We start from the raw sequence: 23901 nt of genomic DNA, 5'->3' as shown, positions 1-23901 counted from the left end.
ACTGTTAACACTCATTCCCTTTATTAATGCTACCCCTATCCCCTCCCTTTGATGCTGCTAATCCTGCATAATGCACGGGTATAAATAGTACTATTCACATACCTGCATTTTCCATATCACATACCTGCATTTCCCTTATCCCCCTCCCTTTGATGCTGCTAATCCTGCATAATGCACGGCCATATGCAGTACTAATCACATTTTCCATAAATATGCTAAATTCCTCTTGATATGCATATTCTTTTTTCAAGGCTCCCCCTTTCTTCCCCCCTTCCAACCCAGCTTATATACATGCTCCAAGCGCGTGTGCTGTTTCATTCAGACGCTGTCGCCTCGACAGACCTGGTTTTCACCTGAGGACGGCTACTTGCGTTGTGGCCGAAACGTCGTGAGAATAATTTTATTATGTTTTATTTGTATTATTTTATTACTTCCCTTCTACGTGACTTTACCGAAAGATGGGATGAATCAGCCAATTGAACGAACACTCACCTCACAGGCACACTCACGGCGTCGCACGGACACGGTGGGGGTTGGGCAGGACACTGGACAGTGAAAACTCTTCCGGAGCGATGGTTTGCCACTACACCCAGCAGACGTCACTCGGACGCTGAGGGCGGCTGGGATTTCACCACGGTTCCAAGAGAACTCTGCTAAAAAAATTAACTCTCCCTCTCCTCTTATGCTCTCAAAAATCATTAATCCCTGGGTGACATGTCATCCTGCACGTCCAATCTCTTCCCCCCTTTCCATTTTCCCCGTATCTGCGCTCTCTCTCTTAATTCCTCCTTCTATATGCCCGGGAGCTTTTCCCTCCCCACCCCACTGTTTACACTGCCCACAGGGTGTCTGCCCTGAGGCCATCTCCCATGCCGTGTATGCTTCATCGCGGCCAGCCTGTAAAACTCTATGCCCCCCTTTAGGGAGGGCCGCCATGTAATCTGACCTGGGGGGGGGGGGGGGTCGGCCAATCTCCTGGTCCTGGGAAACCGTGGGGCATCCCTGCTAGGGAGGCCCTTGGGTAAAAACCCATCGTACCAGGTAACCCCCCCACGAGAACCTACGTGGGGTCATGTGTGTGTTTAGTGGGAGTGTACGTGCATCCGTGTGGAGGGGTGTGAGGGGATAGCAGCGCCGGCAGAGTTGCTCCGTTGCCGTGGCACCACACTTACTACCCAGGAACACTGTTTTAGTTACAGTGTTATTATATCGATCACGTGATAAATTGTGGAATCCCTGAGAGCGTGGGGGTGATTTTTAACTCATTGGTTACCACTCTGATATTGTTCCCATCATCGTTAAAACCATCATGATAGTGTTGTCATCACCACCCACCACCATCATCACCACCAGCGAATACAAAGATACGCTGTATAGCCTTTGCAGAATTTTGGAGTAAGTGCGGTGAGCGAGCATCTATGAAAGCTGACAATGCACACGAGGGTGTGGGTAGCCAGCACCACGACCTTTGTATCCCCAGTGGCGATGTTTACACACAGCATCAGGTACACATTTGAGGCTGAGTCGACCTAGGGGAAGCCCAAGACCGATTCAGACAATCGTCATTGGTGTTGGCCGTGAGCAGGAATCGAACTCGGGTCGCCGGGTTCGAAACACAGCGCGCTAACCAACAACACCACCACCGCCATCATCACCATCAAAGACAAATATCTCCCCTTATAGCCTTAACAGACTATAGGAGCAAGTACTGTTAGCGAGTAGCACCTATGAAGGCCGGCACGGCATGATCACCATCAACATCACCACGACTGTCGTCAAAACTAACGAAAACAGAAGCGCCATCCTCGTCATCATTCAATATTCGTCATCAGAGACATCATTTTAGGGGTTAGATATAATAGGTAATAGCACTTTTCAGGAAGTCACCCACCACCACCAAGCACATCACCCACCACCTCCCAGCACATCCCAGTACCACATAGGATAGCACTCAGCACCACCCAGCAAAGCACCCAGCACAGCACCACCTAGTACAACACCCAACACAGCACCACCCAGTACAGCACCCAAAACAGCACCACCCAGTACAACACCCAACACAGCACCACCCAGTACAGCACCCAACACAGCACCACCCAGTACAACACCCAACACAGCACCACCCAGTACAGCACCCAACACAGCACCACCCAGTACAACACCTAACACAGCACCACCCAGTACAGCACTTAACACAGCACCACCGAGTACAACACCCAACACAGCACCACCCAGTACAGCACTCAACACAGCACCACCCAGTGCAGCACCCAACACAGCACCACCCAGTACATCACCCAATACAGCACCACCCAGTACATCACCCAACACAGACCCACCCAGTCCAACACCCAACACAGCACCACCCAGTACAACACTTACCACAGCACCACCCAGTGCAGCACCCAACACAGCACCACCCAGTACATCACCCAACACAGCACCACCCAGTACATCACCCAACACAGCACCACCCAGCACAGCACTTAACACAGCACCACCCAGCACAGCACCCAACACAGCACCACCCAGTACAGCAATTAACACAGCACCACCCAGTACAGCACTTAACACAGCACCACCCAGTACAACACCCAGCACAGCACCACCCAGTACATCACCCAACACAGCACCACCCAGCACAGCACTTAACACAGCACCACCCAGTATAACACCCAGCACAACACCACCCAGCACAGCACCGAGCACAGCACCACCCAGTACAGCACACAACACAGCACCACCCAGTACAGCATTCAACACAGCACCACCCAGTACAGCATTCAACACAGCACCACCGAGCACAACACTCAACACAGCACCACCCAGTACAACACACAACACAGCACCACCCAGTACAGCATTCAACACAGCACCACCCAGTACAGCACTCAACACAGCACCACCCAGTACAACACCCAACACAGCACCACCCAGCACAACACCCAACACAGCACCACCCAGTGCAGCACCGAGCACAGCACCACCCAGTACATCACCCAACACAGCACCACCCAGTACAGCACTCAATACAGCACCACCCAGCACAACACCCAACACAGCACCACCCAGCACAGCACTTAACACAGCACCACCCTGCACAGCACCCAACACAGCACCACCCAGTACATCACCCAACACAGCACCACCCTGCACAGCACTTAACACAGCACCACCCTGCACAGCACCCAACACAGCACCACCCAGTACAGCACTTAGCACAGACCCACCCAGTACAACACCCAACACAGCACCACCTAGTACAACACTTACCACAGCACCACCCAGTGCAGCACCCAACACAGAACCACCCAGTACATCACCCAACACAGCACCACCCAGTACAGCACTTAACACAGCACCACCCAGCACAACACCCAACACAGCACCACCTAGTACAGGGGTCGGCAACCTGCGGCTCCGGAGCCGCATGCGGCTCTTTTGAACCTTGACCGCGGCTCCGGGGCGGATGCTAGCGAGGGGAGGAGGCGCACTGTGACACCTGCTCTGGCGTTGCCGCTGCTGACAGGTCGCCGCTCCGCTCCACACTGCCCGCCCGGTGACAGGCAATAACGTTGCCGTTGCTTTGTCACATGTTTGGAAGAAGTAAAAACCTTCCTGGGCAGCAAAGAGCTCACCTTTGCTGAGCTGGAACAGCCAGAGTGGCTGGAAAAATTACATTTTATGGTAAACATGACAGCACATCTAAACACGCTAAATACAACCCTTCAGGGGAAAGGAGGCACAGCCCTGCACATGCTGGAGGAGGTTTTGGCATTCGAGCGCAAGTTGACAGTGTTTGTCAAAGATTTACAGAGAGGTACACTGTCTCACTTTCCCTCTTTGAGAGAGTTCAAACAAAGTCATGATACGATAAATTTGGAATATTTCAAGTCTGCAATCACCACAATGCAAAGTTCGTTTGGGAAACGATTCTGTGAGTTCAGAGAGGAAAAAACGACATTATCCTTCCCTGTCACTCCCCTGGCGATCGATCCATCCCTATTGAATATGACTGCATTTGCAGGTGTAAGTCAACCTGATCTTGAGATGGAACTGGCCGATATAGCCGACAAAGATATATGGGTGTCCAAGTTCAAATGCTTGACCGCTACTCTTGAGGATGTTGCCCGTCAGAAGGCCATTCTGGCTCAGAATCATAAATGGAGTGATATTGAAAACCTTCCCAAACAGGACAAACTTGTATTCGAAACATGGAATGCCATCCCCAACACTTATATAAACATGAAAAAGTATGCATTTGGAGTCCTGTCGATCTTCGGCTCCACATATGTATGTGAGCAGGTCTTCTCCAACATGAACTATATTAAAAACAAACATCGATCACGCCTCACAGATGACAGCTTGCAAGCCTGTGTGAAAATGAAGGTGACGTCTTACAGCCCTGATGTGCAGACACTGTGCACTGAGGTTCAGGAGCAAAAATCCCATTAACCAGGTAATTTAGCTATTAATTTGCAAAAATATATTTTACATTGTTAAGTGAAAAAGTCCTTTTTTTATTCAGATTGACAGCTGACTGCACGATCCTGTATATAGCAATAAGGTAAGAAACAATATATGCAGTGTTATATTTGTTTTAAATGTTGCAATGGTTTTGCGGCTCCCAGTTTATTTTTTCCTTCGGAAACGGGTCCAAGTGGCTCTTTATGTCTTAAAGGTTGCAGACCCCTGACCTAGTACAACACTTACCACAGCACCACCCAGTGCAGCACCCAACACAGAACCACCCAGTACATCACCCAACACAGCACCACCCAGTACATCACCTAACACAGCACCACCCAGCACAGCACTTAACACAGCACCACCCAGCACAGCACCCAACACAGCACCACCCAGTACAGCACTTAACACAGCACCACCCAGTACAACACCCAACACAGCACCACCCAGCACAGCACTTAACACAGCACCACCCAGTACAGCTGTGGGGGCTGATGCTCCCCGCCTCCTCTCCCTCATCGACCTCCTCCTCTTCTTGCTGGGCTGTCACAGATCGAGTCATCGGCCTCCCCGCACCGGTTTCCTCTCTGTGAAGCATAGCTCGAGGCTGGCCCTCCACCGCCTGGAGTTATCCACACACTCCCCGCTCGAATTACGCACACGCCGACCCACTTAACGCGAGCGCTGTGTAAATACGCCCTCGAGCGCAAACATCGGGCACAGACGCGTGGCAGCTTTATCACTGAATATGCGCGTGTTTTCCATGTACGCACGTACCCACACCGCATCCACGCTCTCTCCACACTCACAGAAATCACACGGTGCTGTCGTTCTATGCTAGAGTTTATTACTGGCACGACTGTATGGAAACCCCACGTGGCCCAGAGCCAGAATCACCCAGCGAGCAGCGTCTCACCTATTTCTATTAAATCCCTAGGTAGATCCCTACGCCACCTCTCACCTCTCTCACTTACTCACTGTGTTCCTCGGTCTCCGCCTGGGGTCGGGTTGCAGCAGAACTCGCCAGTATCCCTCGGACACTCCGAGCGGCTGAGCGTCCGACCGCCTCCCTCGCTGACTTGAGAAATCTCTCAAGGTGCTCCTCTGCACGCCTTTTATCCCGTCCTACATCAAAGAGTTCCCCAGCTACACTGGGGTGGGCCTTCTCAGCCAACTTGGACGCTTCCCTGCGTGCTTCACAGTCTACTTTCCATTTTCCTGCTTGCTCCCCGCCCCCTATACCGCGCCCCCACCACCACCGCACCCCCACTACTCGCTGGAAGCTCGGCTCCCTTCCCCTGTGCGGGGTGTATTCTCATGGCGATTGTTTAGTGGGCTTGCCGTGGCCGTACAATTTTAAGTTAATTCACAGAGCCGCAGTGCCATTCGGCCTGGGGAGGGTCCGCCAATTCCCCAGCGCTGGGAAACCATGAGACCTCCCCACGAGGGGGGTTCTCGGGTGAAAACCCAGGCGCCGAGGGACCCTCCCACGAAGTCCTACGTGGGGGTACGTCTGTGCGTTCGTGTGAAGGGTTGCGAGGGGGGAGCAGCGCCGGCAGAGCTGCTTCGTTGCTGTGGCATCACGCAGCACTTAACACAGCACCACCCAGCAGAGCAGCCAGCACTGCCGAGCTGTCATCCCATGAATCCCCGTGTCTCCCCGCACCTCTCCCCGGCCAACTCCAAGCTGCCCCTCTCCCCCGTGCTCCCTCCCCCCATCGCCCCTCCCCTCCATCCTCAAGCCCCGCCCCTCGGCAAGCCACGTTTGGCTCGACACGACCCACTTTCCACGCTCCACGGGCCCCGTGTTTCCGCCAAACCATTAACTACACAATAAGTAATATTGCAAAATACTTTTTTTAAAACACGCTTTAATGAAATGTACCGTACGACTAATGGCAGAACTCCGCGACTCCAGGAAGTGGTCCCGAAGCCATAACGTAAGGGACCGTGGTGATTTACAGCCAACGTGAGTTGAGCGTGGACAAAAGCGTATAACTAGACCCAATCCGAAACATAACCTAGAAAAAAGATCGTTAAAATTTTTATTTTTTATTTTAAATGATACATTATAGTATTGTCATCAGTATGACATTGGTATACCAAGTTTGCAGTCTATACGACATTGGGAAGTGGGTTATAATTGAGTTACAAGATTTGAGGATACGACAAGAGTGAGTTAAGTAAAAGCGTGTAAAATGTTTTACCACCATCTGCTTAAGTGTCCAACATACTATTGCGCCATTCAAAACGAGTAGGTCATTGCATGCTGGCGTCTGGGTCAAAATTTAGCAAATTCTAAACATTACCTACAAACTACACAACTGAGATGCCACATTCACCATCGCCCCCTACTGACAGGCTCTTGTCCACATGCAGGCCGGTGCAGGGCCACCACCTTGTGCCACACAGGGGCAGCTGCTACTTGGGGATGCTCTTCGAGTGTTTGAGACGAGATAAGATACAAAACTCCGAATTGCCAGAGGCGATTAAGAAAGCACCATATAAATGCAATTGATAACATAGTGAATGATTGGGAGCTTTTAGGCTCTCGCTCCTGGTTAGAGATCTACCCAACCCACAGGTCAACAAAGACTGACCGCTCTTACAATGCAGGTTGAACCTAGGAATTGAGTGTTCAACATCACATTCTTTCCATGAAATGCCTGTGGAGCGACATCGTCTCAAGCTTACACATCTACCAGGCCTCCATTTGACTTTGTATTGTCTCGGAGGAAGTCCACCCACACCTCCACTTCCACAAACTGCTGGGAGTTGCCTCGCTCTGCCTCGCAGTCAGAATTCTCCTCCTGCTTCACGTTGCCTCCATCGATGTGCAGGTCCAATTTTGGAGTTGAATCTTCATCTTCACATTTTACCTTCACTTCTTCGCTCTTCACCATCACTTCACATTTCACCTTCACCGCTTCATATTTCACCTTGATACTTTTAAAAGTGTCCAAGCTGGGATTTTCTTCCGGTTCTTGTTTCATGAGGGATGGGCTCATTGTGGCACTTTGACTTTCACAAGCTGATTTCAGACTCCACTCCTTGTGGATCTTCTGATGCTTGTGTGTCCTCTGGTGTCTTTGAAGATTTGGTTTACGTGCAAACGCCTTCCCGCACAGAGTGCACCTGAAGAGTTTCTCTCCCGTGTGTGTTCTCTGGTGTGCTACAAGAGCAGATGACTGTGCAAACGCCTTCCCACACACACTGCGCTTGAAGGGTTTATCTCCCATGTGTGTTCTCTGGTGTGTTACAAGAGTATATGAAAGTGTAAACGCCTTCCTACACACACTGCACTTGAAGGGTTTCTCTCCCGTGTGTGTTCTCTGGTGTATTACAAGAGCAGATGAACGTGCAAACGCCTTCCCACACACACTGCACTTGAAGGGTTTATCTCCCGTGTGTGTTCTCTGATGTTCTACACGAGCAGATGAACGTGCAAACGCCTTCCCACACACATTGCACTTGAAGGGTTTCTCTCCCGTGTGTGTTCTCTGGTGTGCTACAAGAAGAGATGAATGTGCAAACGCCTTCCCACACACACTGCACTTGAAGGGTTTCTCTCCCGTGTGTGTTCTCTGGTGTGTTACAAGAGCAGATAACTGTGCAAACGCCTTCCCACACACACTGCACTTGAAGGGTTTCTCTCCCGTATGTCTTCTCTGGTGTGCTACAAGAGCAGATGACTGTGCAAACGCCTTCCCACACACACTGCACTTGAAGGGTTTCTCTCCCGTGTGTGTTCTCTGGTGTGTTACAAGAGTAGATGAAAGTGTAAACGCCTTCCCACACACACTGCACTTGAAGGGTTTCTCTCCCGTGTGTGTTCTCTGGTGTGTTACAAGAGTAGATGAAAGTGTAAACGCCTTCCCACACACACTGCACTTGAAGGGTTTTTCTCCCGTATGTGTTCTCTGGTGTTCTACAAGAGCAGATGAATGTGCAAACGCCTTCCCACACACACTGCACTTGAAGGGTTTCTCTCCCGTGTGTGTTTTCTGGTGTTTTACAAGAGTAAATGAAAGTGCAAACGCCTTCCCACACACACTGCACTTGAAGGGTTTCTCTCCTGTGTGAGTTCTCTGGTGCCGTGTCAAATTTCCAGTACGATCCGTGCTATATGCACACTGGTCGCATTGTTGCCTTGTCGAACCGAGCGGCGCCGAGTGCCTTTGCTCCATCAGACCAATTCTGCAGAGGAAGCGACAGCTGCAGTCAGAAAAAAAGTATATCCACACCATCTACACGTCAGTATTGATGCACAGAGGAATGCATATACACACAGTAACGTAACTTACACGTCTATACTTGATAATTGGTTTTTTACCCTTCTTTCTGGAAAGAAAACTGACACCTTTTTACAAGGAGTCATGTTTGCATAGACCGCAATACCTGCAGTCATAATACAAACAAAAGAACATAACTCTGATAATGTGCACTGAACAGTGCACATTATGACTGCAGGTATTGCGGTCTATGCAAACATGACTCCTTTTAAAAAGGTGTCAGTTTTCTTTCCAGAAAGGGTAAAAAACCAATTATCATATTTTTACTGGCAAATGAGGTTCCCATAGTGTAGACGTCTATACTTATTCATATACTAGCGGTGAGTACCCGGCGTTGCCCGGGCGAAAAAGGCAGACATGTAGTTACACACGCAAATCCATTGATACACACACATAAAGTTACACGCACAAATGGACTCGCACATTCATACATAGACTGAACAACAACAACCGCCATTCGCCAGTAAGTGACGGTGACGTCACCACATCGCTTGTGCCAGGCTACGTGCACCTTGAGGCCACGTAAAGTGTCGAACGCCCGCTGGGAGGTCACGGGGCAGACCCAGATGGCACAGGTCAACTGACTGAGACGACTGGCTGATGCACCACCTGTGCCCCCTACTGCGGCAACTTGCTGTGCTTTAGCCACCCGGCACTCCGCTCATTGTTGTGAGCATCGCTCCTCCGCCCTTCGTTGTTGTTGGAGGGCGACTGCCTCCAACTGCCCAGTAGCGTCCTTCAGGAGGCTCCTCCACAGAGGCCGATCTTAACACGGCTGGTACCAGTCATCGGCAAGTTGACTCAGCTCCACGTCCCCCTGTACCACATCACTCCATGTCTTCTCTAGCCCGTGCCGGGCAGTTTAGCCCCCTCGATCTGGCCGAACAAAAGATGTTTAGGCATGCGGTGTCTGGCCATGCGGGCTACATGACTCAGGCAACGCAGCCTTACCTGGCGAAGGAGCTCACCGATGGGACTTAGTCCACATTTTTAAAGGATTTGTGAGCTCCTCACACAATACAACCTGGTTAAATCCAGGATGGATCGTAGGCAGGCCATTCTAAATGTTTCTAACTGCCGAAGATGTTCCATTGGGGGGGCGCAAGCGTAGAGAAGGGAGGGAATGACCGTGGCCGAGAAGACCTGGAGTTTCATGCGGAGCGAGAGACCAGGTAGCTTCCACACGGCGTAACGCAGCCGATGAAAAGATAATGGCGCTCGACTGATTTGGAGTGAGACCTCTGCTGTTAAACCGGAGCCGGTCATGAGCACACTGGCCAGATATGAGTATGTCGGCAATCTCTCCATAACTGCCGCATCACCAATTGTGAGTTGTGGGGGTGGATTGTTCGACGGTATAAAATACCCAGACAGGTGCTTCGTTTTGGTGGGGCTGATGGTAAGGCCCCACCTCTTGGTGGCAAGCTCCAGATTCAGCAGCAGCACATCGAACTCCTCCTCCGAGTGAGCAGCAATTAGCAGATCATCGGCATACATAACGTGGTTGAGCAATAGGGAGCCATCCCTTGACCGCACCCGGGCATCGATCAGCCTCCCATTGTATCTGTAGCAGATGGGAATTCTTCCGGTACAGGCATTGAAGGCTTGACGAACTACGTGGTCCAAACATATGTAAAATAATGTGGGAGCCAGAGGACATCCCTGTTGCACCCCAAGGTGTAAAGGGAATGGCTCTGACTCACGGCCACATAGTTAGACGCGGGGCCGCTCACCATCATGAAGGTCCTTAAGGATGGTGATCAGTGGGTCAGGGACTCGGAAAGCACAAAGAGCAACCCAGAGGCTAGGCCTACTGATGGTATCATAGGCCTTGAGCAGGTCAATAAAGCACACGCATGGACTAAGATGCACACATGGACCTACAGACACGCAAAGAAATGGAGTTACACTGACTAACATGGAGGCATGCACACACAGCGACTAACACACACGCACATGGACTGAGACACACACACATGGACTCACACACACAAACACATCGACTTACAGACACACACACACACATATGGACTCACACACACATAGACATGCACTTGAGATACACACACATGGAGTTACACACACATATCGACGTACACACATACAGGGACTTACACACATACATACATAGAGTGACACACACATTGCCATACACACACATACACATGTGGACTATCACACATAGTGATCGACTTGAGATATACACACATGGCGTTACACACACATATATGGATGTACACACACACACCGACTCACACACAGTAATACGTGGACTTACACACACATTGACGTAAACACACATATGTACTTACACACACACATATGGACTAAGACACACACACATGGACTTAAAGACACGCATGGCTCTACATGCACACACATATGGACTCAAAGACACACACATTGACAGGCACAGCAATCCCCGATGATGGCACAGCTATCAGTATGGCAGTACTACGTATGAGGAAATAGCGTGACGTGAGCGATGGAAACAATAGAAATGTATTGAAGAAATAATCAGAAATCACAGACTGGCAGTAGAGCGTGGCAGCGTCATAAAAGCGCAGCAAAAAAAGGGAAAATTGAGCAACCTAAAAATCCAAAAAGAGTTTTGTGCACACAAACATAATTATTGTAACATGTCAACTTGTTTCATAATGGTAAACAATGAACGTGAGTTGTTATTTGCACGCAATATCTGGCAACGTATTTGTTGAATAATAATAAGCAATGAACGTGATAAATTATCTGCACACAAACATGATTATTGTAATGTTTGTCAACTAATGTGCTTAACAATAGAAAACAATGAACTTGAGTTGTTAACGTAAGAAGCAAGGAACTTTGTACTTACCATAGGCATGTTGAGGCCTTGTGCCATGTGTAGCCCCCGTCCTGGCCTACATTGGCGAGGCGGCGGAGTTGGCACATTGCCAGGCTAGGGGCTGGGCCGCTACCCCCCCCGCCCCCAGAATCCCCCGGGCATGCAAGAATAATGCTATGTAAGCACAAAAATATGATCTACGGAGTCTGTACAATAAACTGGACGCATCGTGTTAGGGGGGGGGGGGGAAAGAGGACATGACACTGAAGAAATATCCGCAGCGTGATGTGTGTATGCGTTGCCTGTAAAACGCGTAAAATGAAATGTCTCCCGTGAGCTGGAGGTAACGCGCAGCACTTGGTAAAGTCAGCCCCCCCCCCACGCAATTGGCGTCACTTGGTACGGTCGATGTCGTGCAATAAGTTAATAATGAATAATAGAAACGGCACAAATGTGTTAATTAAGCTACTTTAAAGTTTACGGATGGGAAAACGGAATAGCCTATTCCCACCGCGGGGCTTAGAGCGTGCCGCCCGGCAATTTTTTTTATACGTGAAGGCCACCGTCCGAGAGCCAAATCCCCCGAAAGCGCGAGCGCGCGGAGACTTTTATATATAAGATTCGTGATATAGTGAAAAAGTGTCCCAAATTCATCACATGGGCTGTTATGGCACACAATGCGACGGCAAATGGTCATAAACATGCCTATAAGCCCTCGTATCTTCAAAATGAATGTTAACCAGAAACTACAAGCACACAATTTCGGCTGTCTGGCTTCAAAAGGAATATTTATGAAAGCTAAATCAGCTGACATAGCAAAGGGTGTTGAAAATAGTACTATTTGTGTTATGCAGAAATGCATAAATTAATGTTCAATCGCAACTTAGGTATGAAGCCAGGCACAGATGTTCTTGAATGCTGGGATGAACAGTTCCTACTTCAGCTGCATGTGTGCTGTGATAACTTCCTGACTCTATTCTTACAAAGAGTTCCAGAGGAAAACAAAAATAAACTACTGTTTTCATGTAATCTCCGTGCTCAATAGAGTTGATAGACTTAACTGCAAATACAAACTTGACACTGTCACACACTCAGAGGTGGAGCCAGGATTTTCAGGTAGGGGGAGGCAACCCCTCCAGCAATGAAAAATGATAGGAGTTGTTAGGTGATCGGCATCACGCTCGCTGAAGGTGTTTGCCTTCAGGGAAGTCGTATACTGTATACGCAACTGTGCACAATTCTGTGAGTCGCTTGTAAATGCTTTGCCGTTACTTATTGCCAAATATGGATTCGAACTGGCAGTGGGGGTCGCAAAATGCTGATACGTGTCTACACACTTGAATTTTGACATGTGGGTAGGTTCCATACTGTACACAATGTAAAACGTATAAAAATTGGCTTTGGTATTTTGGGGGGGGGGGGGGGGAGCGGAAATGACCATGAAGTGTGTGGCGTCAACCTGCATCACACCTGAGTTAAGCGCTCTGCAATGCTTACCCCCCTACCATATGGCTCTTTGCGCGCCATACTTCTAGAGCTGTTAACAGCGGACCGGGAGATTTTAGGTGGCGCTTCGCTCCTGGCCGATGAAGCCATTGGCTTTTCGGAGTGCGAAGAATGGGTACAACTGCTATCTTAAATATGAAGCAGAAATTACATGTTTATGTGAAACAGCAAAAACTCTCCAATGCTGAGCTCTGGCGTCATGAAATTTGCACAGTTTATGCTGTCTGGCATTTGTAAGTGAACGCCACTATTTTCAGTTTGCCATGTCATTCCTTCCCGAGTGGCCAAAATCGACCTCACGTAGAAGTAGGTTAAGGTTGAATTGAGTGAAAACATCCGATTTAGGTAAATTGATTTCGATTTAAAGTTTTCGTGACTGCAGGGATTCATCTTCTTGGTTCTTTCGGTAAAGTCACGTAGAAGGGAAGTAATAAAATAATAAAAATAAAACATAATAAAACAATTCTCACGACGTTTCGGCCACAACGCAAGCAGCCATCCTCAGGCGAAGAATGAAACACTCCAAGCTTGGAGCGTATATTTAAGCTGGGTTAGAGGGGGGGGAGGTGGGAAGAAGAGCGCCTAAACAAAATAATTTGCATATCAAGAGGAATTCAGCATATGGAAAATGCGTAGGAGGTGGGCGGGGGGGGGTTCCAAATCAATACTGTGCCCGTGCATTATGCAGGATTAGCAGCATCAAAGGGGGGGGGGGAAGGGGGGGAGCATTAACAAAGGAAAGGAATGTTAATAGTATGTAGCTGTAGTTACTAAACAACCACGTAAAAAACTACAGTATAAACTGCATGACAAACTAAAGCATAAACTACATAGGATCATCAGTAAACTTACTATACTCTACAATAAGCTGAGTTACTAACAGTAAGTAATACATGAAAAATTCTACGTTGTAAAAAATTATATAATATGCTTCCATCTAAACTTTATTATCTTACATCACACGCGTCTATACCGTACTATATACTTCCATAGGCAAAACCAACATTAAATTACATACTGTATTGCTATAAACCACCCTATACCTTATACATTTTTAATATGTATTATTCTACCCACCCTAATGTGTATCAAAATGGTTTATTACGTCCTTCCAGTGATTGCTAAGCCAGAATCCATCTTCTCGGTTAAAATTGTCTCTGTGTTTGTAAATGTGGATCGCCTCATGTACGAATCTCTCATGATAGCCAGATGGCTTGCAGAGAACCTCTGTCTTGGAGAAGTCAATGTCATGTGAGCCCACTGAGTTGTAACAGTGATCTGCCACGGCTGAGGTGTTTGTCCTACAGTGTTTCAGGTCAGCTTTATGTTCACGGATGCGGTCCGAGACATGTCGTTTGGTTTCCCCAATGTAACTGCTACCACAGAGGCAACTTAGTTTGTAGACACCAGGGTACTGTATGTCTGGAACCACATCTTTTACAGACGGTACCAGATCACGGATTTTATGTACTGTGTTGAATCGGACCTGGATCTTGTGTTTAATCAGGATTTTGGAGATCTTTTTTGTGACCCCAGCAATGTAGGGTAAGGTGATGGTCTTGAAAGGCTCCTCAACAGGATCCTTCTTGGTGGTTGGAGTGATGGCTTTGCGGATTGTGTAGTCGGAGTAACCATTAGCCTTAAGAGCTTGGCGTACGTGTTTGAGTTCACTGGAAATGTGTTCATGGTCGGAGATGCATTGGGCTCTATGATATAGAGTCTTGATGAGGGAATTCTTCTGGGATGGATGGTGGTGGGAATCCGGTTTTAGATAAGCATCCGTGTGGGTGGCTTTCCTGTAGACAGAGTGGCTCATTGAACCATCAGGTCTCCTTTTGATTAGGACATCCAAAAAGGGTAGCTTGCCATCATTTTCGACTTCCATGGTGAATCTGATGGCTGGGTGTATGGAATTGATATGGTCGAGAAATTGGTCTAGAGCAGGCCGGCCATGTGGCCAGATGACAAAAGTGTCGTCTACGTACCTCTTCCATAAGGTCGGGCGTAGAGTGGCAGTCTGGATGGCGTCCGTCTCAAATTTCTCCATGAAGATGTTGGCTACAACCGGAGATAAGGGGGAGCCCATTGGGGTGCCCTCAATTTGCTTGTAGAAGGTTCCATTCCAGGTGAAGTATGTATTGGTTAAGCAGTGTCTCACCAGGGGGGGTACCCCAGCATTCAGTCCTTGATGAACCAAGTCTTCAATGATTGCGATGGTGTCAGGCACAGGCACCTTGGTGAACAAGGAAACCACATCAAAACTGACAAGCAGGTCGTCTGGGGACAGGGCAATCCCCTTGATTGTTGATACCAGGTCAGTAGAGTTTAGTACTGCAGAGGTGGTTTTTCCAGTGAAAGGCCGTAGGATTTCGGACAAAAAACGAGCCAGTTTGTAAGTCGGGGAGTTGATAGTAGAGACAATGGGACGAAGAGGTGTATCTTCTTTATGTATCTTTGGCAAGCCGTACAATCTTGGTGGCCTGGCTGCAGAAGGTTTCAACGAGAACTGTTTGGTCTGATCAATTAATGCGGTTGAAGCAGAAATGATGTTGTTGGTTTTGGAGACGAGGCTGTTGGTGGGGTCTCTTTTTATTTTTGTATAGCTGCCATCGGTGAGTAGTTCTTGAATTTTGTTGTTGTATTCTATTTTGTCCATGATGACAGTGGCATTGCCTTTGTCGGCTGAGAGGATGACAATGACATCAGCAAAGATGAGCGTTTTGAATTAGCTCAATTAAAAAAGAGGGATGACATTGTCATCCTCTCAGCCGACAAAGGCAATGCCACTGTCATCATGGACAAAATAGAATACAACAACAAAATTCAAGAACTACTCACCGATGGCAGCTATACAAAAATAAAAAGAGACCCCACCAACAGCCTCGTCTCCAAAACCAACAACATCATTTCTGCTTCAACCGCATTAATTGATCAGACCAAACAGTTCTCGTTGAAACCTTCTGCAGCCAGGCCACCAAGATTGTACGGCTTGCCAAATATACATAAAGAAGATACACCTCTTCGTCCCATTGTCTCTACTATCAACTCCCCGACTTACAAACTGGCTCGTTTTTTGTCCGAAATCCTACGGCCTTTCACTGGAAAAACCACCTCTGCAGTACTAAACTCTACTGACCTGGTATCAACAATCAAGGGGATTGCCCTGTCCCCAGACGACCTGCTTGTCAGTTTTGATGTGGTTTCCTTGTTCACCAAGGTGCCTGTGCCTGACACCATCGCAATCATTGAAGACTTGGTTCATCAAGGACTGAATGCTGGGGTACCCCCCCTGGTGAGACACTGCTTAACCAATACATACTTCACCTGGAATGGAACCTTCTACAAGCAAATTGAGGGCACCCCAATGGGCTCCCCCTTATCTCCGGTTGTAGCCAACATCTTCATGGAGAAATTTGAGACGGACGCCATCCAGACTGCCACTCTACGCCCGACCTTATGGAAGAGGTACGTAGACGACACTTTTGTCATCTGGCCACATGGCCGGCCTGCTCTAGACCAATTTCTCGACCATATCAATTCCATACACCCAGCCATCAGATTCACCATGGAAGTCGAAAATGATGGCAAGCTACCCTTTTTGGATGTCCTAATCAAAAGGAGACCTGATGGTTCAATGAGCCACTCTGTCTACAGGAAAGCCACCCACACGGATGCTTATCTAAAACCGGATTCCCACCACCATCCATCCCAGAAGAATTCCCTCATCAAGACTCTATATCATAGAGCCCAATGCATCTCCGACCATGAACACATTTCCAGTGAACTCAAACACGTACGCCAAGCTCTTAAGGCTAATGGTTACTCCGACTACACAATCCGCAAAGCCATCACTCCAACCACCAAGAAGGATCCTGTTGAGGAGCCTTTCAAGACCATCACCTTACCCTACATTGCTGGGGTCACAAAAAAGATCTCCAAAATCCTGATTAAACACAAGATCCAGGTCCGATTCAACACAGTACATAAAATCCGTGATCTGGTACCGTCTGTAAAAGATGTGGTTCCAGACATACAGTACCCTGGTGTCTACAAACTAAGTTGCCTCTGTGGTAGCAGTTACATTGGGGAAACCAAACGACATGTCTCGGACCGCATCCGTGAACATAAAGCTGACCTGAAACACTGTAGGACAAACACCTCAGCCGTGGCAGATCACTGTTACAACTCAGTGGGCTCACATGACATTGACTTCTCCAAGACAGAGGTTCTCTGCAAGCCATCTGGCTATCATGAGAGATTCGTACATGAGGCGATCCACATTTACAAACACAGAGACAATTTTAACCGAGAAGATGGATTCTGGCTTAGCAATCACTGGAAGGACGTAATAAACCATTTTGATACACATTAGGGTGGGTAGAATAATACATATTAAAAATGTATAAGGTATAGGGTGGTTTATAGCAATACAGTATGTAATTTAATGTTGGTTTTGCCTATGGAAGTATATAGTACGGTATAGACGCGTGTGATGTAAGATAATAAAGTTTAGATGGAAGCATATTATATAATTTTTTACAACGTAGAATTTTTCATGTATTACTTACTGTTAGTAACTCAGCTTATTGTAGAGTATAGTAAGTTTACTGATGATCCTATGTAGTTTATGCTTTAGTTTGTCATGCAGTTTATACTGTAGTTTTTTACGTGGTTGTTTAGTAACTACAGCTACATACTATTAACATTCCTTTCCTTTGTTAATGCTCCCCCCCTTCCCCCCCCCCTTTGATGCTGCTAATCCTGCATAATGCACGGGCACAGTATTGATTTGGAACCCCCCCCCGCCCACCTCCTACGCATTTTCCATATGCTGAATTCCTCTTGATATGCAAATTATTTTGTTTAGGCGCTCTTCTTCCCACCTCCCCCCCCTCTAACCCAGCTTAAATATACGCTCCAAGCTTGGAGTGTTTCATTCTTCGCCTGAGGATGGCTGCTTGCGTTGTGGCCGAAACGTCGTGAGAATTGTTTTATTATGTTTTATTTTTATTATTTTATTACTTCCCTTCTACGTGACTTTACCGAAAGAACCAAGAAGGTAAATTGATTTGTTTTGGATTTTTCTTTCATGCAAGCATCAATTTTTATCAGGGTTTTTCAGTGAAATATAAGGGAATATGAAAGTAATCCAAGACAAGAATCCAAGTCCCGGACGAAGCTGGGTAGTGAAGCTCGTTACTAATAAACCCCAATGATCCTATAAAAATTAAGGATTTCGATCGGACCGTTGGGGGGTACGTGCCACCCCACCCCCACTCGCTCCACCACTGTTACACACTGGCATAGTTCACAGGTGGTGGGTGTGTCCAGACCCACGCCTGGCCACCTTCACCTGCTCAGTATTAATGCTTCCTCACTCCACCAAGTAATTCATTGAGGATCAATCAACACAGCCGAGGCTGCGTGTCTCTCTCTCTCTCCCCGTGGTCGCGTGGATTTCCTTCCCGATCCCCTGGTTTCCCCACCACATGTAGAGTGAACACCGCCACGCTGTTGACAAGCCTCACCTTGTGTTGTGGGGCAGGTCGCTTCTGAAAACAAGAGCGGTATAGCAGCTCAAGCAGACTTGGCCTGGTAAAAAAAAACTGTACGAATATTTAAAGTAAAACAAAGCAACAAAGTGGCGAGCCGTGTGAAGTAAATTTCAACTTAAGCAAGAGAATTGAAGCAAACGCGACCAGGCGAGGGCAGGAGGCAAGGCCCCGCGTTGTAAAGTTCCAACCTGTACATCGCTTCCATGCTCGCTGCTACTCAATTGACACCCCTACGAGAGAGAGAGCGAGACTTTACCTTTGGTAAACCACCACAACCACCACCACCGCGATGAGAATTTCTCACCTCGGATTTCAGTGCACTGGCGGTGCGGCAACTTCCTGTTACCGCGTGACGTCACGCGGCAGCAGGAGGTGACATGACGTCACTTGCGGGGTACGATAACTCTCCCCTCCCACAAGCGGCTCTGTAACTTAAATACATTATGTTAATTAGCTCGGCCCATACGTCGAGGGATGGGTCGTGGCCGCGTGGGTGCCGAACCCTTCGCAATAAACTCGCGACACCTTTCACGAATACATTATGTTAATGAGGCGTCAGTCACCGAGCGTAGCTTTGCCCAAATAAGGATTGGCACTGGAACAGATATCGGCAGTGACCCAGTCAGAGGTGACGTCACGCTCAGGACCGCGGTGGTCCGGAGTGGGTGACATGACGTCACTAGCGAAGCACACCGCCCCCTGGCGTTTGACGCCGATGAGGTCACGCTGAGCGGTGACGTCAGAGAGCGGGGTCAGAGTTCAAGTTTGTTTACAGAAGGGGAGCGGCAGTGTCGTGTTGAGTGCGCTGTGCTGCGCTCCGCACCGACCAGCCGAGTTCCATTCCCGCTCGTGGCCAACACCGCCGACTCAGCCTTAAACGAGTACCCGGTGTGATGTGTAAACATCGCTACTAAGGAGACAAAGGCGGCCGGGAGTGGCGCTGGCCACCCACCCCCTCGAGTGCCGTGACGACCTCCATCTGTGCTGCTCGCTATATACAGCACTTTGTAAATGTTGTGGCTTGGCTCTCCAGCACACCGGTGGCGACATTTCACAATCGCCATACGTCAGTATGGGCCAAATTTTCATATCTTTATTTTTCAACAAAAAGTGAATTCCTCCATTGTATTTAGTCTTAGTATGCTATGTATTAAGTTAAAAGTGGAAATTTTCACGTTGAAATGTTCACGCCCCAAACAGAAAATCGGCATAATAACCTTTGCCGTTTTTGGCCAAAATTGGCCAAACTTTCACAGCTTTACTTATCGACAAAATGTAATTCCATTGTATTTAGCCTTAGTATGCTATGTATTAGATTAAAAGCAGAAAATTTCACGATTAAGTGTTCAAGTCCCAAACAGAAAATCGGCATTTTTGCCAAAAAATTTACACATTTTTACAGATGTATTTTTAAACAAAAAGTGCGTTGTGTTTAGCCTGAAGAGCCTATATATTACATTAAAAGTGGGAAATTTCACCATGAAATTTTGAAGTAAAAAATAAGCAAAGCGGCATACTAACCCATGCCGTTTTTGGCCTACATTTTCAAAATTTTCATAGCTATATTTTCCAAGAAAAAGTGAATTCCTCCATTTTGTTAAGCATTAGTATGCTCTATATTACGTAAAAATGGGAAATTTCACGATGAAATTTTGAGGTCCCAAAATTTACTCGGCACACTAACCTATGCCGTTTTTAGCCTAAATTTGTCAATTTCACAGCTTTATTTTTCAACAAAAGTTAATTTTTCCATTGTATTTAGCTATAGTTAACTATATATTAGATTTAAAGTGGGACATTTCACGATGCAATTTTCAAGTCACAAAAAGAAATAGATACTGACCTATGCCATTTTTGGCCAAAATTAGCCAAATTTTCATAGCTAAATTTTGTAAGAAAAAGTGAATTCCTCCTTTTGATTAGCATTAGTATGCTGTAAATTACTATAAAGGTATATTTCATGCTGACATTTTCACGTCCCAAAAATAAAATTGGCATAACTTTTTTCGGATAAAAAAACAAATCGGCATACTAACCTATCCTGTTTTTGGATAAAATTGGGTTAGGGTTAAGTGTTGGTGTTCGGGGTAGGCTCAGGGGTTAGGGTCAGGAGTTAGGGTCAGGGGTTAGGGTAGGGGGTAAGGGGTAGAGGTTAGGGTTAAAGGTTAGGGTTGACTTAGGGGTTAGGGTTTACGGTTAAGGGTTGGGGTAAGGATTAGGGTTGGGTTAGGGTAGGGTTAGCGGTTAGGGGTTAGGGTAAGGGTTAGTTTAGATTAGGAAGAGGGGTAAGGGTTAGAGTTAGTGGTTAGGGTTGTTGTATCCTAAGCCTTCTTCCAAACTTGATATTTTTATATATTATCTTTTTACTTGATATATAATGAATGAAAACACCCCAAAGCGCAGCAAACTGCAAAACACCAGGTGTTGTTAAGTGATGAACTGGAGGAGGGCTAGGATGGCAGAATTACAACCTTGCTTCGAGGAGAGATAAGGGCAGTGTCGACTCGAAGCAGAGGCGCCTTTGTCTGGATCACGGCCACAGAAGGCCGGGGGGGTCATCACTGATTGTGTGTTAGGAATTTCGAGCTAATTGGAACACGTGCACACAGGGAGGAGAAATACGCCTTGTTCTCTGCAGCTGAAAGAGCCAAGATAAACTCAGCTCAAGGTTGTGTACACAGGAGAGGGGGCTGATTTAAACAACCTGCGCGTCTGAACGTGAGGGGGCCTTGTCCTGAAATTAATCACACTCCCAGAGCAAAAGGTTGGATGACCACAGTGAGACGAGAATAAGGGTGTTGCTCTCTCTCTCAAGGCTGCAGGCTCAGCTGAACAGCGAGGCTGCGGGGGCCACCAGAAGTTCATGTTTGCCTAGTTAAGTCAAAAAGCTAAATTATTCTGTATTGCTATTAAAGTCACGTTAAAGTCGGAATTTAACAACAGGGTAGGCTCGACCCGAAGCATAACGGGATGAATCACCACCAGGTCGAAATAAAATACATAATAAAAGAGCGATGTTAAATCCAGGGTCGGAGAGAAAGGGAGATCCCGGCCGTCTTTGTATCCCCGCAGCGCGGGATATGAGTGTGTATACGCTCGGGGAAACACCTCCACTTGAGTCAAGCACCACGATGGGAAATGACAGACCTTAGGTTAAATATAGAATCATAACTGGGAAATGGTAAGGGACAAATGTTAAAACTTTTAATCATTTCTTCATGCGTCAGCGAGGGTCGGGGGGAGTGTGCCCCTCCCTCCAGGTGGTGCAACACGGACAAAGATGCCTATGAGACGATTTGTAACGTCTGTGTTTTGGTTCATGAAGAAGGCCAAACAAGAGATAATATCGCACCCAGACAGAGAGACGACCTCGAGGCAATTTGTAACACTTGACTGTTTGCTCGTGGATTTTATGGAGGGAATATGACCACGGAATATACCGTGGGTGATGCACACAAGGACACACGGACGTACGGACACACACATGAACACACCTACACACGGACAGATCCTGACACAGTAAATCAAAAGAAACCCCGCCTTGTGGGCAGGACCCAAAGGGATTTTTCGGCATAAAAGAAAGGACCCTGAGCATTGGAAACCAGTTCGACCAGGAGAGTCAACTCATCACGAGCTCGACCAGTGGGTCGGCTCAGGAGTTCGACCAAGAGGGTCGAACTCACCAGCCGAGTTCGACCAGGAGTGTCAACTCACCAGCCGAGCTCGACCAGTGGGTCGGCTCAGGAGTTGACCGAGCGGGTCGACTCAAGGGCGAGCTGCGACCAACGGGTCGGCTCGACTCTTCAGCTTCTGGGACTCAGCCGAGTTCAGCCGGCTCTCGGGGCTCGACTCAAGCGGCTCCCCGTCTCCTCTGCAGGCGGGCAAGACCCGCTTGACAGCCCAACCTCTGCCGAGTCGGAGGTCCCTCTGCTGGCCGCCAGCGTCGCGGTTTGGCGACGAGGTGACGACCCAACACTGCACGCCAGGAGCGAGCTGTGGGCGCCACCTACCGACCGAGCATCCAAACCAAATTCCCCACGGCGACAGAGGAGCGACTAATACGTATGACGCGCACCGCCCCCTCACCACACGATCACCAGGCGTCTGTTTGACATAAAGAACCGACTCCGAACACTGACTATTGAAGACAACTCTTACCACTCAAACCCACTCGAACCCATAAGCCGTCCGTGGCTGTGAAGGCATCCCAACGACCGAGTGATGGCCATCCGTCGTTTATAAGAGTATTCGTAATTTTATCTTTAATATTTAGTGGGCTGTACTCTTAATCGCATAAATTCCCAACAGATCCATCAATACGAATTGATTCTTGGCACCTCCTTCCGCCGAGCCACGCTCACGTGGGGAGTGGTGGCCCACCAGATCCTTATCAGGTGATCTGGCCCCCAATTAGTAAATTTGATATAAGATAACGATCTTCGGAAAAGGAGCATCGTCGCAGGCCCTTACTCCGAGCCATTCTGTTGTCAGATAACCTGCCGATGTATCTGTTGAGATTGGTGCCTTTAAGAATAATAACTCTTTTTGATTGTGTTTTTTTATCGCCGTATAATCTTTCAAGTATCTTTCAGTCATAATCGCCGCACGTACTCGCATTCTATCAATAAGGAGTACGGTACTGCGTGAATAATATTGAGTAATCATTCATTAACGTTAAGGTTTTTCTTAGCATAGTATTTGCATGTTTTAACGACTCTCTCTCTCACTAACAACCATCGCGTTATGCGGGATCTATGTGCCGTGTCAAAGTGAAATCAGACAATCGTTGATGATACTGTATTGATGCCGTGTTGACGTTCCAGGATTGAGAGTTCGCATACTATATCATAGTTGAGGTTGAATTAGTAATAAATTGATTAATACAGAAGTGGTTGTGTGATTCTTTCCTGAAGTCTATGCATACGATCTGCTTCTGCGTTGAGATCTGAACTTGGTGACCTTAATAAACACACTAACACATACTCAATAAATGTTAAAGCGATAACGGGGTGAACCGGGGACCTAAAGATAAGCGAGAATGAGACGAACCTAGACAACGATGCCGAGTTAATCTAAGTTAATCTTGCATACTTACACCACACCTGCATAACTGCATACGATTAATTGCCTTATTCCGATCGATAACCCACCCTCGTCACCGAGGCGGGGTCTGGTTATCATAACGACTTGCATCATCATAATTACACCCACTCGCATAATTACTACAATTACCTCTCGAACTGGCATAATTAAATGT

At 47.6% G+C, this 23901-nt stretch overlaps 1 long non-coding RNA gene across 1 annotated transcript; it reads right to left on the bottom strand.

Annotated features, from left to right (window-relative positions):
- Positions 1-6495: 6495 nt before the first annotated feature.
- Positions 6496-19216, bottom strand: LOC144738367 (uncharacterized). Its single transcript, XR_013589239.1, has 2 exons — positions 18618-19216; positions 6496-8664 (listed from the first exon to the last, which is right to left on the bottom strand). It is a non-coding gene; the product is annotated as an uncharacterized LOC144738367 (long non-coding RNA).
- Between the last annotated feature and the right edge of the window lie 4685 nt (positions 19217-23901).

The sequence above is a fragment of the Lampetra planeri genome, chromosome 82, assembly GCF_965212315.1.
Source record: "Lampetra planeri chromosome 82, kcLamPlan1.2.h2, whole genome shotgun sequence".
NCBI classification, from domain to species: domain Eukaryota; kingdom Metazoa; phylum Chordata; class Hyperoartia; order Petromyzontiformes; family Petromyzontidae; genus Lampetra; species Lampetra planeri.
The sequence above is the reverse complement of the archived record's forward strand: the minus strand, read 5'-3'. Positions and strand labels throughout refer to the sequence as shown.